Below are 10,152 nucleotides of genomic sequence, written 5' to 3' on the forward strand. Positions count from 1 at the left end.
TTAGTAACCACTAACAGGTTAGCATGAGTTAAACTATTTACCAATTAGCAGTAACCTCGAAAACTGAAAAGCAAAGTCCTGAAGGACAAGACAAATAGATTTATAGACTTAAATAATAATTCTGCAAAACAAGAGAAGAAATGTCACAAGTAGTTCATGATTAATTGCCAACTGAGTCACACAAACAGTAATTGCTTACCCGTAATAGCTTCCTGCATTATGTTTAAGGCTAAAGTTTTAGAGAACATTTTCATACACCTTACTCCGGTCAGTCTTACTGAGAGAGCCAAAATGAGACAGTGGTCATTGGAACCTAATCAGTCACCAGATAAAGTTTGCTACCAGTGTTTGCCGTACCCCCTGGCAACTGGATCCAAGTTTTTGGCCCCTTTCTCTCCCCTACAGACCCAAATATCCCCTGTGCCACATTTTGGAAAGGCTTCACCAAACCTCTTTCACTCCTCTGATATATCTGCCCTGAGCTCCTTTCCTCTTCCTGCCCGATGAAACCCCATTTGCTCCTCTAGAGCCCATAACTCTTGCCTGGAGCATTCCTGACTCCTCCTGCACAATTCCATTTAGTAATTATTAACAGTGTCCACAGTGTTGACATTTCCATTCTTGTTCTAGTGTCTGGGCTAAAACAGAAGACAATGAAGTATTCATGTAGAACTTGTAGGTGGTGATGGGAGGGAAAAACTGGGAGAGTGACCAAAGGGGTAACATTGATCTAAAAGAAATATACTCTTCAGTATGGTCTTGTTTGTGTTCCTTTGGGTAAATGCCCAAAAGTGGGATTGCTGGGTCATAGGGGAGCTCTATGTGGAGCCTTTTGAGGAACCTCCATACTACTTTCCAAAGTGCTTGAACAAGTTTACACTCCCAACAACAATGCAGTAGGGTTCCCTTCTGTCCACATCCCCTCCAGCATCTGCTGTTATTAGAGATCTTGATTATAGCCAATCTAACTGGGGTGAGGTGGTATCTCAATGTTGTTTTGATTTGTATTTCTTTTATGGCTAGGGAGGTTCATCACAACCATGTTTATTGCAGCATTATTTACCATAGTTAAGATATGGAACCACCCCAGATGCTCCTCAGTAGATGAATGGATCAAGAAAATGTGGTATATATACACAATGGAATTCTATGCCTCCATCAGAAAAAATGACATTGCCCCATTTGTTAGGAAATGGAAAGACTTGGAAAAATTATATTAAATGAAGTAAGCCAGGCCCAAAGAAACATAGGTCCCATGGTTTCCCGTATTTGCAAATAATAGTATATGTCTAAGACAAGCAGAAACAGCCAGATAAGTTGATGTTAGGTGAAATTAACCCCAAGGTAAGGACTCAAATGCTTTTTTCTTTCTTGCTATTGTTTCTAACATATTTACAAGATGATTTTTTTTGTTGCTTTGTATGTCCCTCCTCCACGGCATAACCCCTGCTTTCACAGTATTTGAGGTTGGTATAATTTGTGGAGGGGAAGGAAAAAAACAAATCGTTTAAACAGGGATACAGGTGGACCCATTGCAACAATGAGATGTACAAGACGTTATGTGGAGAAACGAACTTTATAACTTTGGCCCGCGGGGGGGTTGGGGGAGGAGAGGGCGGGAAGGAGGGAAGATGGGAAGGAATGGGAAGGGGAAACAAAGGTGGAGGCAACAATGCTTGATAAGAAATGTACTCATTACCTTGCTCATGTAATTGTAACCCCTCTGTACAGTATTTTCATAATAATAATAAAAAAGAAATGTACTCTTACCTGTCACAGTGACTCATGCCTGTAATTCTAGCTACTCAGATGGCTGAGATCTAAGGATTGCGGTTCAAAGCCAGTTCTGGCAGAAAAGTCCCCGTGAGACTCTCATCTCCAGTTAAGCACCTAAGAACAGAAGAGGATGTGTTCCTTCCTTTGCATATCCCTAAACCACCAGCACCTGCTCTTGATAAAGTGAAGGTTTAGGGATTACAGGGTGCCTGTCAGGCTGTCAAGTAGAGCATCTCTGGGACCACAGTTGGCTGTCTCTCCATAGTCATCACTTCCAGTCAATACTGTGCTCCCAGGGAGAATCCTGTGAGCCCTGGAATCATTATGGAGATCACTTTTCATCTTCCCAGCTCTACTTGTCTTCCAAAAGCCCACAGAGAGGGATGAGAAACCCCATACTTGGGGATGTGCATCATAGTTTATTCACCCTTTAGTCTGACAGTGTCTGCCTGTCACTTGTGTCCAGATGACAAATGCACTCAATATGAAAACAGAAACTCCCAAGTCATATTTTACCAAATTGAGTTCTTCAGACACCCAGGTTCATATGAGATCCCAGTGAAATTCCTACAGGAGAACTTGAAGGTCAGAGGGGTAGGGGCAAGGAAGCTGATTTGGAGGATTTTTCTGAATAAATTGCTTAAAGGGTTTTTTTTCTTATTTTCTATTACTGTGTAAAGAACTTTCTCCAAGTAATAGTGGCTCAAAATGACTATTTGATTTGCTTTGGTGAGTGGGGAATCTAAGAAAGACTGGACTGAGCAGCAGGACTCTTCACCATGAAACATAGTAGGATGAGCTGAAGGGGGTGGGGACTGGGGCAGCTGATACAGGAGGAGTCACATCCAGCATGGTAGCTTTGGTTATTTCTCTGAAGCCTGGACTGATATTTCTGGCAGTTGATTTTAACTGATGGCTGGGAGCCTAGCTGTGGCTATGGGGCTGCAGAGCTGACACCTGATCTCTCAGTAGGGCTTGAGCTTCTGACAGCAGGTGGCCAGGATCCAAAGTAAGTATCCCAAGGGCAAAGCATGCCAGAAGACTGAAGCAGATGCTGTGACTTCTAATCTCAGGAATTCCAGAACATTATTTCTGCCAAGTTTTACTGGTCAAGCAAATCACTAGAGGAAAAGAATTAAACTCTTCTCTCTCAATAGCAAAAACAGCAAAGAATCTGCTGTCATTTTCATCTACCACTTGGATGCTGAGATGCATTCCACGTGAAGGTATCATGATTCCTTCTCCAGCTATCTTCATCTCTAATTTGTAAATGTGGATATTACATGGAATGGATATGACAGTGAAAACATAGCCAGGTTTTTTTTATGCCAAGAGTCAATCAACCATTACCATGTGAATGTATCATTACCTCTCTCTGTGCCCTGGGAAATGTGGAACGTTCCTAGGTTGCAGGAAGGTAGACTGTGTAAATGAAAACCAGCCTATGTGTTTGGTATGAAGCTATTTTTCTAAATATTTACACATAAACATAGACATATATGTTAATGAATATGTGCATACAGATATACCACATATAAATATGTGAAACACAGATTTAATTAATTAGCTGTATACAATTCAGAAAATCTGGCATGTACTCCATGGTGACAAGAATTCTCTGGAACTGGTGGTCTAGATTGCCTTTGGATGGGGTGAATATTCTCTGGTGCTCCAGCACTCATGTATGACTCAGGCCAGAACCAGGTAGACATCAGATATTTCTTTACCCCACAGTGCAACTTTAGAGAGAGTGCAGATGCTGGCTTTAATAGTATGTGTTCAAGTCCTAAAACGATGCTATGAGATTTTAAAGAAGTTACTTAACATTAGCATCACTGTCTGATTAACAGGGAAACTATCAGTGACCTGCCTTGTGTGAGGATTAAAGAAACTCTTATGCATTTTAAATGTTAATATGCTAATAAATCAATGTATGTAGTTTAGTGACTTAGTATTATAATTTTCACAATCATACTAAGAATCCAATGAGATGATGAATATAGGATTGCTCTGGAAATATACAGGCACTGCACACAAAACTAGAGTCTTACATTTTTATTGTATACAGTACAGAAGATTTGTGATGAGTAATTTGTTGAGTCCTCTTTTATATATGTCAGGGCAGGTAGAAAACTTACATCTATTTGTTCTAAATTTATACTGTTTTTTTCATGATTATTAGCTACATTTCACGAAGTTCTCTCCTGAATTAAAATTACACAAAAGATGCCACATCATCTTTTCACATAGTTGAATTTCCTCATTTCTCTGAACTTCCTATAGAACTTATTTTCTGTGTCCTGCATTGATGCCCCCATTATTTTGTCACCTGATTAACATATTCTTCCTTCCCACAGCATGGGTCAGCAACTGTTCAGAAGGCTCAAAGTTCCATAAAGACTGACAGCCAGCTCCCACAAGACATTTGCAGATTTGTGTGCTTGTATCGAGGCACTATATGTATAACTGTGTTCTGTTATCTCTTTGTATACAACACATAATATGACCTCTTATTTCTCTATCATGTTATCATTTACTAGGTGGTTATACAGACTTTATATTAATTGGCCCTCCAAGACACTGAGAAATAGACTACTGTTTAGAGATTCAGTGTCAGAATTTTTCATTTTTAATCTATTATTTAATGTAAATTGTATTGTAAAGATGATGTACTGAGCAGTTATAGTTACATGAGTCAGGTAATGAGTACATTTCTTTTTGAACAGTATTACCCTCTCCCTCATTTTCTCCCTCTTTCCCCCTCCTGGCCCCCTACCCCCAGAAGTTGTAAAATTCATTTCCAACATAGTGTCTAGTAAGTATCACTATTGAGTTGTTTCACCCTTTGCCCCACCATTTCTGTGAATCCCTTTCCCTTCCCCAAAACAGATAAACTTATATACAAGACAAAAGATACACAAATAAAAAACAATAACATTAGGGAATAAACCAAGAGGGAAAAAGAAAGAAAAAAGAAAGAACTAGTGTTGTATGAAAGGAGAGAAAGTTAGCACTCCCCTTGAGAAGGCTGGAAGAGGCCCTTGGGCCTGAAAACACGCATACAGTTAAGGCATTGCCACCTACTTCGGGGCATCTAACCATCGTTTCTATATGTGTGTGTGTGTGCTTTTTTTTAATCTTTTTTAATCTTTTGGTCCTTTTTCTTTTATTCTTTTCATTTTTTTCTTTCTTTCTTTTTTTGTGTGACTTAATTGCTGCTCTGCTCATCCCCAGATATATACCCGTCGTCGATTATTAGACCTTATCCCCCACTGTGTACATATTAATACAGAAATTTACTACTCAATTCATATCCTCTTAGGCTTAACTTCTTTAATAGCAGTATTATCTCTTTATACCTATATAATGATCAAATAACTAATTTTAAGAATTTTTAGTTTTTAGTTTTTCATGTCTTCTTTCTATCCATTCCCTCCACTCATCCTATCCTATTCTTATCTCAATTATCATTTTATGCATAATTTTTATGTGTTTCACTTTTAAATTTAAGTTTTTGTTTTTCCATTTTTTTCTTTTTTTTTTAATCTCTCTTTTATCACTCTGTCCAATCCATTTCCCTCTCTGAGATCAGGACTTGGTTAATTTCACTCTCCTTTTACCTCTCCACATCCCTCTAATCCTATTTTTCCCCACATCTCTCCCTAAACCTAAAAATTTCTGGTTTGCCAAATTCTTCTTTGCTGTTCTTAGCCCAATAATCCATAGTTGTTTGATGTTGAGTAGATTTTATCTATTGAACCAGATTCTATCTGCAGCCATTATGACTGTGCATCTACAGGACTCTGGTTGATGTTTGCCATAAAATAATGTTCTAGGACAAAATTGGTGTTGCTTTCATACCAAATGGGCAGAACGAGCTGGAAAAACAAAAGAAAAATGGCAAGTCCGGGCATTTCAACTCCCACTCATGATAATCAGGTGACAGAACAGTTAAATGATCCAGAGGAGAGTTCCTGAAAAGCTCTACAAACACTACTGGTAAACGGACAAGGGTCTCATATCTAAAATATACTTGGAACTCAAAAAATTAAACCACCCAACAACAAATCCTCAAAGAAACAACTGCCCAATAAATACGTGGGTGAAAGACTTAAAGAGAAGCTTCTCTGAAGAAGAAAGAAGGATGGCCAATAGACACATGAAGAAATGTTCAACATCCCTAGCCATAAAAGAAATGCAAATCAAAACAACATTGAGATATCACCTCACTCCAGTTAGAACGGCAAAAATCAAGAACTCTAACAACAACAGATGCTGGAGGGGATGTGGACAGAAAGGAACCTTACTTCATTGTTGGTGGGAATGTAAACTTGTTCAACCACTTTGGAAAGCAGTATGGAGGTTCCTCAAAAGACTTCACATAGATCTCCCCTATGATCCAGCAATCCCACTTTTGGGCATTTACCCAAATGTTTACAAACAAGACCACACTAAAGCTACCAGCACAACTATGTTTATTGCAGCATTATTTACCATAGCTAAGATATGGAACCAACCCAGATGCCCCTCAGTAGATGAATGGATCAAGAAAATGTGGTATATATACACAATGGAATTCTATGCCTCCATCAGAAAGAATGACATTGCCCCATTTGTTAGGAAATGGAAAGGCTTGGAAAAAATTATATTAAGTGAAGTAAGCCAGGCCCAAAGAAGCATAGGTCCCATGGTTTCCCTTATTTGCAATATCTAGTATAGGTATGAGTCAAGCAGAAAAGGTCAGATAATGTGATGTTAGGAAAATGAACCCTTAAATATGTATTTTAATGTTTTCGTTTCTTTCATGCATATGTTTCTAATGCATTTATAAGATTATTTCTTTGTTGCTTTGTATGTCCCTCCCCCACAGTGTAACTCCCGCTTTCACTATATTTGATGTCAGTATAACATGTGGAGGAGATGGGGGCAAACAAGTCGTTTAAGGATTCAGGTGGACCTGTTGCAACAACGAGAAGTACAAAATGTCATGTCAAAACCAGCTTTACAATGTCGGTGGGGGGGGTGAGGGGGTATAATTGGGTGGGGGATGGGGGAGGCTGGGAAGGGAGGTGAAGGGTAAACAAAGGAGGAGGCTGCAATGCTTGGTAAGAAATGTATGCATTATCCTGCCCATGTAATTGTAGCCCCTCTGTACAGTATGTTCTCAAATAAAATAAAATAATATTAAAAAAAAAAAAGAAAAGATTGAAAACCTGCAAAAGATTTAGTGTGAGCATGATAGGGAGTGAGAGGAGACAAACCAAAGATTAATACAGGAATCTCGAGAGTGTAAGGATGCTACTCAAAGATTAATACAGGAATTGCATGAGCAGGTTGAGAACAGTCAAAGAGAAATAAAGGAATTGTGTGACCAGGCTGAGAACAGTCAAAGAGAACTACAGGAATTGCATGAATGTGAGGAAGCTAATCAAAGAGTAATAGAGGAATTGCAAGAGCGGGAGGAGAATAGACAAAGATCAATAGAGGCATTCGTGGAATCCATAAACAGACAGCTGAAAGAATTCAGGGAGACCCCAAAGGGAATGCTGAATGGATCCCAACCAAAGGAATGGGAGTCCAAGGAAACCATAACCAATCAACTAAGTTATTTAAGAATAAACACTGAACACCAAATTAAGGAAGTAAAGAAGTTCATACAATATCGAAAACCAAGCTCCAACAAAGAATTTGAAGCCATCAAAGACGACCAATTAGAAGGAAAAGAAATTCTTAAAAAGTAGAGTCTTGACGGTTAGACCATGCCAAAGGTCGAATCTTGGGGATTGAAGACAGCTGAGATATTTCAGAGAAAGAACATACAACAATCCAAGACAAATCCAAGAAATATGATAGATCTATTCAACATTTGGAAGACACCATCAGAAGACCTAATCTAAGGATAATGGGTGTAGAGGAGCACCTAGAGACAAATTAATGGTCTAGGAAATTTGTTTAACAGGATCCTAGCAGAGAACTTTCCCAACATGCAAAAAGATAGGCCTATTCAGATACAAGAAGCTTTTAGAACCCCAAATAGACCAGACCAGAACAGGACATCCCACCCTCACATTATAATCCACACAGGATCAATTCAGACCAAGGAAAAGATCCTTAAAGCTGTCAAGGAGAAAAGATTAATCACCTATAAAGGGAAACCAATTAGAATCACCTCAGATTTCTCAGCAGAGACAATCAAAGCAAGAAGAGCCTGGAATGATGTATGCCATGCCCTAAAGACAAACAACTATCAACTAAGAATACTGTACTCAGCTAAACTCTCCTTCATAACCGAAGGTCAAATAAAAACCTTCCATAGCAAAGAAAAACTGAAACAATATATCTCCACCAAACCAGCCCTACAAAAGATACTTAAAGATGTCCTACACAGAGAAAACCAACAAGACCACAATAAAGGCCAAGAAACCACACCCAAACTGAGAATTCAAGAAACATAGGAAGAACAAAGTTGCTGCAGCCCCCAAGAAGGTGGATAACATGGCAGACACTCCCAAATACCTCTCAGTCCTAACTCTCAGCATTAATGGACTTAACTCTCCAATTAAGCAACAAAGATGGTCTAGTTGGATTAAAAAGCAAGATCCTCCTATCTGCTGCCTTCAGTAGTCACACCTTGCCCATAAAAACAAGCATATTATGAAAGTGAAAGGATGGAACAAAATCTACCAAGCAAATGGCCCCCATGAACAGGAGGGAGTTGCAATCCTAATATCAGATAAAATAGACTTCAAATTAAAATTAGTGAGAAGATTTGCATTTCTTTTATGGCTAGAGAGGTTGATCATTTCTTCATGTATCTATTGGTCATCCTTCTTTCCTCTTCAGAGAAGTTTCTCTAAGTCTTTAGCCCACTTATTTATCAGGCAGTTGTTTCTTTGAAGATTTGTTGTTGGGGGATTTAATTTTTTGAGTTCCAGTATATTTTAGATTTGTCCATTGTATGGCTAGTGAAGATTTTCTCCCAATCTGTGGGCTTTCTATTGATCTTGCTAGCTATATCCTTTGCCATGCAGAAGCTCTGCAATTTCATGCAATTCCATTTGTCCGACCTTTCTTTAATTTGTTGTGTTTCTGGGTCTCTATTAAGAAAATATCAGCCTGTGCCAAAGAGACCTAGATTGACATACCACCTCACCTCAGTTAGAATGGCTATAATCAAGAACTTTAATAACAGATGCTGGAGGGGATGTGGACAGAAGGGACCCCTACTGCATTGTTGGTTGGAGTGTAAACTTGTTCAATCACTTTGAAAGCAGTATGGAGATTCCTCAAAAGACTCCACATAGAGCTCCCCATGACCCAGCAATCCCACTTTTGGGCATTTACTTGAATCATCACAAACAAGACCATACTAAAGCTACCAGCACAACTATGTTTATTGAAGCATTATTTACCATAGCTAAGACATGGAACCAACCCAGATGCCCCTCAGTAGATGAATGGATCAAGAAAATGTGGTATATATACACAATGGAATTCTATGCCTCCATCAGAAAGAATGACATTGCCCCATTTGTTAGGAAATGGAAAGGCTTGGAAAAAATTATATTAAGTGAAGTAAGCCAGGCCCAAAGAAGCATAGGTCCCATGGTTTCCCTTATTTGCAATATCTAGTATATGTATGAGTCAAGCGGAAAAGGTCAGATAATGTGATGTCAGGAAAATGAACCCTTTGATATGTATTTTAATGTTTTTTTCTTTCATGCATGTGTTTCTAATGCATTTATAAGATTATTTCTTTGTTGCTTTGTATGTCCCTCCCCCACAGTATAACCCCTGCTTTCACTATATTTGATGTCAGTATAACTTGTGGAGGAGATGGGGAAAAACCAGTTGTTTAAGGATACAGGTGGACCTGTTGCAACAATGAGAAGTACAAGTTGTCATGTCCAAAATGAGCTTTACAACGTCGGTGGGGGGGGGGAAGGGGGGAAGGAGAAGGATTGGGATGGGGGGGGAGGCTGGGAAGTGCTGTGAAGGGTAAACAAAGGAGGAGGCTGAAATGCTTGGTAAGAAATGTACGCATTATCCTGCCCATGCAACTGTAACCCCTCTGTACAGTATGTTCAGAAATAAAATAAAATAAAATTTAAAAAAAAATGAACTTTACAACTTTGGCTTGGGGGTGGGGAGATTTGGAGGGGAAACAAAGGAGGAGGCAACAATGCTTGATAAGAAATGTACTCATTACCTTGGCATTAAAATCAAATTTTAAAAAAAGAAATGCAAATTGAAACAACATTAAGATTCTACCTCACCCCAGTTAGAATGGCCATTATCATGAAAATTAACAACAATAGATGCTGGTGGGGATGGGGCCAAAAGGGAATGCTAATGCACCACTGGTGGGAATGTAAA

General features: G+C 39.0%; 1 non-coding gene across 1 annotated transcript; it reads left to right on the plus strand.

Annotated features, from left to right (window-relative positions):
* The first annotated feature begins 4,760 nt into the window (after positions 1-4,760).
* LOC138832712 (U6atac minor spliceosomal RNA) lies at positions 4,761-4,886 on the plus strand. The gene has a single exon (XR_011373651.1). It is a non-coding gene; the product is annotated as a U6atac minor spliceosomal RNA (small nuclear RNA).
* Positions 4,887-10,152: the final 5,266 nt, after the last annotated feature.

The sequence above is a fragment of the Dipodomys merriami genome, unplaced genomic scaffold (assembly GCF_024711535.1).
Source record: "Dipodomys merriami isolate MVZ:Mamm:240054 unplaced genomic scaffold, mDipMer1.0.p SCAF_2, whole genome shotgun sequence".
In the NCBI taxonomy this organism is placed as follows: Eukaryota; Metazoa; Chordata; class Mammalia; order Rodentia; family Heteromyidae; genus Dipodomys; species Dipodomys merriami.